This window comes from Pinus tabuliformis, chromosome X, assembly GCF_031772625.1.
Source record: "Pinus tabuliformis cultivar Carrire ecotype Pingquan chromosome X, CPIR1, whole genome shotgun sequence".
Classification (NCBI taxonomy): Eukaryota; Viridiplantae; Streptophyta; class Pinopsida; order Pinales; family Pinaceae; genus Pinus; species Pinus tabuliformis.
In genome coordinates, this window is record NC_142308.1 from 2,970,428 (window position 1) to 2,977,734 (window position 7,307).

The 7,307-nt window shown below is 24.5% G+C and overlaps 1 long non-coding RNA gene across 1 annotated transcript; it reads right to left on the minus strand.

The window, feature by feature from the left end:
* Positions 1–3,115: 3,115 nt before the first annotated feature.
* LOC149137977 (uncharacterized) lies at positions 3,116–4,446 on the minus strand. Its single transcript, XR_016264299.1, has 2 exons — positions 4,319–4,446; positions 3,116–4,114 (listed from the first exon to the last, which is right to left on the minus strand). It is a non-coding gene; the product is annotated as an uncharacterized LOC149137977 (long non-coding RNA).
* Positions 4,447–7,307: the final 2,861 nt, after the last annotated feature.

Below are 7,307 nucleotides of genomic sequence, written 5' to 3' on the forward strand. Positions count from 1 at the left end.
ATTCGCTCATATATATGAAATGACTAATTTTATGTGGTTATAAATAAAATTAGTCACATATAAAATTTATTTTAAAACTAAAAAATCTATATGCTACCAAGTGTCATAAAAATTCATAAATCTAATAACAAAACACATTTAAATATGACTAAGAGAAATAATTAATAGACTAAATAACTTTGGAGCAAAATAGAAATAGGTGCATAAATAATTTTGGATAAAACATTTGTCCCAACATCATCGTTTGTTATAAAAGTTAAAAGTTTATTAAAATGTATTTGTGCATTTTTTATTCCATCTTCGGTTTATGGAACCAAATAAAGAGGAAAAAATACAATATATATATATATATTAAAAACTATTTATTTTAACAAACTATTTATATAACATTAAATTTACATTCATTCTAATTCGGCAAATAGATAATCTATAATAGAATCTCTATATCAAAAAAATCATATTGATATGAATTATCGTGCGCATATATAATAAAATCTCTAATATACAAAATTATAATGTCCAATATATTAAAATAAAAAATTTAGTTTCACAAAAGCTTAAATGTGATTGCAAAACATTCCTAAAAAATAATTTTTTATTTTATCTTTTTTAAATTACGATTTAAATTGTAAAGACAAAACATAAAATCTTACTTATTGAAGTGTTGATTTCAATATAGTTTGATTTTCAATTAGTTCTGAAAATTTTTAAACACTTTAAAAAGTTTATTAAAAATTTGAAAAAAATAACTATTACACTGAGTATTTTGAAAATTAAAAATAATTTTTGAAATTTGAATTTTTATTTTTTTATTCGTTCATATATATATGAAATAACTAATTTTATGTGGTTATAAATTAAATTCGTCACATATAAAAATTATTTTAAAACTAAAAAATCAAAAAAAATCTATATGCCACCAAGTGTCATAATAGTACACACATCAAATCTCAATATTTATGAAAAAATCATTATTTATGAAAATTAAAAATTAAAAATCCATATGCAACAAAAGTGTCATAATAGCGCACAGATCAAATTTTAATATTTATGAAAAACAATATACACATCAAATCTCAATATTTATGAAAATTTCATTATTTATAAAAAATCATTTCTAAGTAAATGTGTTAAACTCGTGTTTCACTTTTAATTAATGTATAAAGTTTGAAAATAATTTACAAACTTTACTCAAGTTTTTGAAAAAAATTATCAATCACATTTTTATTTTACAATTTTTTTGTGATATATATATATATATATATATATATGATATTTTAAATGTAAAATCACTTTATATATAGATTCACTTTTGTATATAATATTGATATATATAATGTGATTAGTATAAGAAAAGCATCTAAAATTATTGTCACTACTTAAATAAAATATTCATAAATTATTATGGAAAATTTTTAACAAAATTTCTTTTAAACCTTACTATTAGGATTTCAATATTATTGCAACAACTACAAAAAATTCAATAAACACATTTATGATATTCTATCACTTATTATATCAATATAGAGATATTTTTGAAAATACAATCTAAGTTGTTAATCTAAACTCTTGTTGCATTTGAGTCATTTCTTACATTAATACAATTTACTTAAATTGAATTATATATATGTAAAGATAGAATAATAATAATAAAATCATCAAAATTGTTTTTAAATTTCATAAATTGATTTCTAATTGGAACTGATATATTATGCAATAAATGTAAAATTGAAATTATAGTATCAGCTCCAATTAGAAATCAATTTATAAAGGTAGAAAGCAATTCCGATGATTTTGTCATATATATATATATATATAATTCAACTCAAACCTTGATCATCAACCTAAAGAAATTGTATTAATATAGGAAAAGATTCAAATGCTACAAAAATTTAGAAAAAAAACTTATATTATATTTTTTTAAATATCTCTATATTAATATATGAATTAATAAAATACTCAAATGTGTTTGTTGGATTTTTTTTGTAGTTGTTGTAATAGTATTGAAGTCCTAGTAATAAGACTTAAAATACATTTTGTTAAAAATTTCTCATTATAATTTAAAAATATTTTATTTAAACAATGATATGATAGTTTTAGATATTTTTTTTATATTAAATAGATTATATATGTCAATATTATATATAAAAAAAAATCTATATAAAGTCATTTAACATTTAAAATATATATATATATATCTATATATATACACACACACTAAAAAAAATTAGAAAATAACAAACGTGATTATTAAAAAAATTCATAAACTTGAGTGAATTTAGTAAATTATTTTTAGAAATTATGTAATAATTAAAAGTCATTTACATGAGTTGATACAAAAATAAAATTTTCATAAATATTAAAATTTGATGTGTATATTGTGTTTCATAAGTATTGAGATTTGATGTGTACTATTGTGACACTTTGTGGTATATAGATTTTTTCCCTCATTAATATTGAGATTTGATGTATATTTTATTTTTCATAAATATTGAAATTTGATGTGTGTATTATTATGACACTTGATGGCATTTAGAATTTTTGTTAATTTTTTATTTTTAAAATAAATTTTTTTTATAATCCCATAAAATTAATCATTTCATTTATATATAAAAAAAATAAAAATAAAAATTTTTAATATTATTTTTAATTTTCAAAATACTTAATTTAATAATTATTTTTTCAAAATTTTAATAAATTTAATAAAACATTTTTAAAATTTTCGAAACTAATTGAAAATCAAACTATTTTGACTGTAAATTGATTACACTATAAATATAAATCAATCAAAATAGTTTGGATTATTTTCTTAAAAAATTTATAAATCAAAATTTTTAAGATATTTTCCTAAAAAATTTATAAATCAAAATTTGTAAGATTCCAGAGTAAGATTTGGATTTGATGATACATTGTAATAAAAGAGTTAATAATATTGTAATGATTATAATATTAACCAGCACAATAAAATCAGTTTGGATTATTGATTAAAAATTTCATAAGATTTGATAATATATTTAATAAAAAAAAAAATATAATTGTAACGATTATAATACAATTCGGAAATAAACTCCATATATATAATCAAATCAGTTTAAACAAAAAAACCTCAAAAATCTTGGACCAAAAAAATGTGGTACCATCAAGTTATAGTCGCTTTTAAGAGTTTCAAAAATTCAGATTGAAGCCTCGTTATGATAATTATGTTTCCAAACTTGCAAACAAAATATTAAAATCTTTTGGAAAGAAATTGGGGAAGGCACCCAAGCGTTTGGTGGCTTCTACAACCAGAGCAATTCATGGCACACATCCAGAATCTCTGTACCCACTTGTTCAAATAAAATCCTGTAGTACGACAGGATGAGGAGGAAACTGATGGAAGGCATGCCAGCACAGGAACTTTTGGAAAGGCAAGAAAAGCATCTCTATACCTACATAAATGCTGAATTTACAGGTAAGCCCAGCCCTGAGAAAGGAATTTAAAGAACTTGCAGCTGCAACTTCAGGGATGGCCGTAATCAAAGTTGAAAAGGAGTACAAGCCTAAATTTTCAAACCCTTGGCCTGCCACTTCTGCAATAACACGATTCTTTTTTGCAGAATCTCTGCTTAGCTGGTGGAAGGGATGCCAGCACACTAACATTTGGAAAGGCAAGAAAAACATCTATATTTTCATATAAGTTAAGCCAAAGCCCTGGTGAAGGAACTTAAAAAACTTGTAGCTGCAACTTCTGCAGGGACGGCCGTAATCAAATCTATTACGGTGGTACAGGACATAAAAACCTAAATTTTCAAACCCTTAGCCTACCACTACTACAATAACGCGAATCTTTTTGCAGATCTCTGTTTTTCTTCCAAACCCCGTTAGATATTTGGCCATCTTGAGAGCTGTTATTAAACCCTAATCCGCAATGTTTCTCACAGAAAAATAAAGAAAAGCCACTTAAGCTTCCTAGAGCAGTACAAATTATAATAAAACAGAGATGGAGAATTAGAGACCTGATCGATTACAGACCTTGAGCTTGAAGCAGGCAGTGAAAGATGTGATGTCAAACAGGGCTCCTGTCACTTTTTCTCTTCGAGAATTTGCAGTCCTTAAACATACTCTCCATCTTTGCCTGTCAACCAAAAGCAAGAAGGATTTAACATTCACAGGAGCGGAATAATGATAGGCCCCGGCTTCCATATGAGGATAGCTCATCCAGATCCCATTTTTATTTTTCTAGAATGGACGAGCTGCTCCTCATGTTGGAAGTGGGAGCTTCCATTATTGTTTATTGTTTGTTCCTCTCATTGCAATTGCAGGTCTGAGCTTCCAATACCTGTAACTTCGATCTCGCTCTGCTGGAAGCTATACGTTTTGTTCCTTCTCTCCAGGCCGGGACTCTAGATGTATGGATAAGAAGGGTGCTCTTGTGGTGGAGATATAAAGCGTATTTTACCATTGTACCTCTTTCATATAAAAATCAATAAAAACAAATATTGATAGCCATTATCATGTTTCATAACAGTAAGGGAATTTTATTATAATTTAATTGTTAAAGTAGCAGTGAGGATAGTCATTTTTAGTTGTATTTTTACATGTGTGTCGATCAAGAAATCAAAGAAAATCATGCCACTTATATGGTTAACATGTTTTCTTACTTCCAAAAAAAATAGCACTCTTTTAACCGAACAGAACATAGACACTTTTAAGGCATACTCCAAAACCAATAAAAGAGACACTTTAAAGGCATACTCCAAAACTAATAAAAAGTTAATTTTTGTAATTTCTATCCATTTATATTCTCATAAATAATTTATATATTTTATAAAATAAAATAAAATAAAAATTAGATTCAGCTAAAATAATTTCAAGGTTAAGATGTTTAATAAAATCAATATGTATAAATAAAATTCAGTTACATGAAGTAATTTATTAATGTGGTGTGAGATCTTTTTAGTATATTAATTAGAAAGATTAAGTAATTTATTAATGTGGTGTGAGGAAATTTTTTATTATATTAATTAGAAAGGTTGTATTTTGAATCAAAATATATATATAGATTGAGCAATTTGATAAGATGATTTTTAGTTTTTTTTTTTACATTTGGAATTATAATATTTTGTTGAAATCATGATGTTTTTGGTTTAAATGTTTTTTTAAGTTTAAATTATATTTCTGAATATGACAATAAATTCAATTTTATAGAAATATACTTTGGACATAATTAACTCAATTATTTAAAAATAATTAACTTTCTTAGAAAAATAAATTTAATACTTTATAAAACATTTTTAATAAAAAATACCCTATATAATTTGATTAAAAATTTAATTTTAATATCCTAGAAATCTCTTTCCATAAAAAAAATAAATAAATTCAACAACCTAAAAATATATCATGTAGAAAAAAATCATATAATACCAAAACACTTAGACTTTAAAATTTAAATATCAAAATCAATTCAACAAACTAAAAGTATATGATGTGAAAAAGAATCATATGATACCAAAAACACTTGGCTTTAAAATTTAAATATCAAAATCTAATTACAATTTAAGTTGGTGTTTAGAGATTCAAAAGATTTCAATTAAAAGTAAAATTTTAAATTAGAAAATATTCATTCATGGTTCATGTTGAATAAAAAGGTTATAACATGGGAAGTTCTCGAATAAAAAAGAAATACACTGGGTTTCAATACTATTTACTTTGCACATGTAGTGAGGAGAACACCTTTAATTGTAATGTTTTTCAACGAGTTTGAGTTGACATTTGGGTGCTTTTTGGGTATTCAGAACTTTTTTAAATGTGAATCCATAAATACATTTCTTAATATTTAATTTATTTAGCGAGATTTAAATTGTTTCAAGGTAATTTTATTTTTAATTTTGTGGTTATATAGATAACTAAAAACTCTATTTTGTTCAAAGATAGGATACTGCTTACATTCTATGTAGCTATTCGAGTAATGAAATTGGTTTTTTTCTCATATATGAGAGATATGAAAATCAAGTAAATAATATAGGAAGAGGAACAAATAATTCAGGGAAATTCAAGATTTTATATTATTTATTAAAATATGTTTTAGAGGGAGGGTTGAAAAGAAGCCTCCAAGTTTTAAATAATTTTCTCTTTCTATCAACAACTCTATTAAAGACAATATTTTATGAGTTTTTTAGTGACTTATATTTATATTTATAAAGAGCACAAATTAAACTCTTAAATGAAAGACTTCAACTACTAGATTGTCATATAATGTCATATAATGACTAACTTTTTGACCATTTTCATGTGATGATATTTAATTCCTTTTGAATTAGTAATTTGTTAAGTTTATTATCTATTTTCAACAATTTCATGCCATTGTTTCATACATAGTATAATAAAAGTTGTGGATTTTTTTGCATTTATAATAAAAAATGTAACTTGTTTTTGATGATTTTTATTATATTTTAAAACATCTGAATTTATAATTTTTTATCTCAAATAAAATTACACTTTTCCTTGAAAGAAATATGTATTTATTATAATTCCAAACAATCATTATAAATAACTTTGAATAGTTGCAATTAAGTATTGTGTTGAGAGACACTCTCTAGCAAAGTATGGAAGAGATGTTGTCATGTCATGTAAACATTAACGGTTTTCGGACTTAGAGTTTTGACAACACATGGTTTTTCCCATGATATTCCTGACACATGGTTTTCCCATGGTATTCTTCTCTAATGTAGTTTGTTTAAACATATGTGTTGTTATTCTAAAATCACAATTTTAGAATTTTCTCAATTTACACTTATAGTGTTGCGCTTAAATATAATTACATATATTTTCAATCATTAAACTAACTCAAGCTATATCAAACATATTTATATTACTACACTTTAATATAAGGAAAACAAAACATAAATATAAATTTAAAATTAAATAATTTATTAGCCCCAAGGGTTACCTCAATTGGTCGAGTTCTCGTTGTTAAATCACGTTGTTAATGGGAGGAGGTCACGGGGTTAATTCTCCTCAACGCTCTTGGGATTAGGCTCTGCTAATGAGCCGACAGGAAGTGATCCCTTTGGGTGGGTCTACCTAGATAGCTTTTGTGGGCATAGTATTCAGTCACTGATCTTCGATGTCTGTGAACCACACATTAAAAATTAAATAATTTATTTTTAATATAAAAATATTAACCCAATCTAGATCCATCTTAAGTCCATATCTATCAAGCGCCCATAGGGATCAAATCTCTCAAAGTACAAACTCATTTTTTGAATGCAAAACATGAGTAAAGGTTTACACCTCGACATATTTGATACTTCTTGACACTCGATAAA